The 1,160-nt window shown below is 35.0% G+C and overlaps 1 long non-coding RNA gene across 1 annotated transcript in view; it reads left to right on the top strand.

Moving 5' to 3' along the window:
- Positions 1 to 550: 550 nt before the first annotated feature.
- The window catches only part of LOC107578429 (uncharacterized), a 2,351-nt gene continuing 1,741 nt past the window's right edge, over positions 551 to 1,160 (top strand). The window contains exon 1 of the long non-coding RNA XR_001608348.1: positions 551 to 651. This is a non-coding gene — a long non-coding RNA (uncharacterized lncRNA). The remainder of the gene's footprint in view (positions 652 to 1,160) is intronic.

The raw sequence follows: 1,160 nt of genomic DNA, 5'->3' as shown, positions 1-1,160 counted from the left end.
AGTTTACCATATTTGATGCGTTGATCATTGTTTTTATGTGAACAATCACCTAAACTTTTATTTTTGGTTGAACTATTCACGATACATATTGTTGCAGTTTTGTATTGCGATAATATTTTGACACAATATATTGTTACACCCCTAATATTTGGTAAGTTGTTATTTTTGTATCATTGAGATACCATTATATGTTTTATTAATGTTTTAAATCAGTTTTTATTTTTATTTTAATAACATTTTTTGTAATTTTCTTGTGTTTTTTTGTCATTTTTATTAAAAAATTTTTATACATGTCTATAATTGTTATTTCAGAACTAAATTAAAATAAGAAATGTTGGCAACTAGCTGAAATAATTTTTTTTGGTATTTTATTTTATTTCAGTTAATGTCTATTTCATGTAATGATATAGTTTTTTTTAATGGTTTTAATTTTAGTTAACTATAATAACCCTGAGTAGTAGTATTATTAAAACTGAATTTTCTTCATTTGTGTTTGTAAATGCTCCCGTCTAACCACTTATTTTCTCCTGTCTTGTGTTTTTGAACGTTCAGCGTTTAGCGTCTGTGGGACTTGATGCCAAAAACACGGTGTGCGTGTGGGACTGGAAAAAGGGGCGTGTCTTAGCCACCGCCACGGGACATTCTGATAGGGTAAGAACAGAACGCACTGTTCCTCATTACCAACAGTTAATCACATCAGAACCGCAGAGTCCAGCATTTCATTCATAATGCCAGAAAGATTCTGACTCCCGTGCATGAAGTGAAAAACAGAACAGGCCCATCCGGTCCACACGTGCTAGGACTGTTTCCATAACAACAGATGCTACACCGCAGTGATGTGAATGAATAACCATTAAGAGCGTTATGATTAAGTTATTGTGTTATGCTACAGTACAGAGGAGCATTTCAATACATGAGCTGACACACACACACTCAGTGTCGAGGGAGTCTGAAGGCACAGCAGAGATGACAGAGCGGCTTAGTGAAGAACCGCAGACACCAGAAGACTCCCTACGGTGCCATTAAAACCCTGCAGCTCTTCCTGTCTCTCAGTGTGTCTCTCTGCTGTTCCAGCTCAACAACTTCACTGTCATGACTCCCTATGAAATATAAAGCAATTTAGATTTGATATCTTTTGCATTTTATATTCATGCATTAGA

The sequence above is a fragment of the Sinocyclocheilus grahami genome, unplaced genomic scaffold, assembly GCF_001515645.1.
Source record: "Sinocyclocheilus grahami isolate Dianchi unplaced genomic scaffold, SAMN03320097.WGS_v1.1 scaffold10135.1, whole genome shotgun sequence".
Classification (NCBI taxonomy): domain Eukaryota; kingdom Metazoa; phylum Chordata; class Actinopteri; order Cypriniformes; family Cyprinidae; genus Sinocyclocheilus; species Sinocyclocheilus grahami.
The sequence above is the reverse complement of the archived record's forward strand: the minus strand, read 5'-3'. Positions and strand labels throughout refer to the sequence as shown.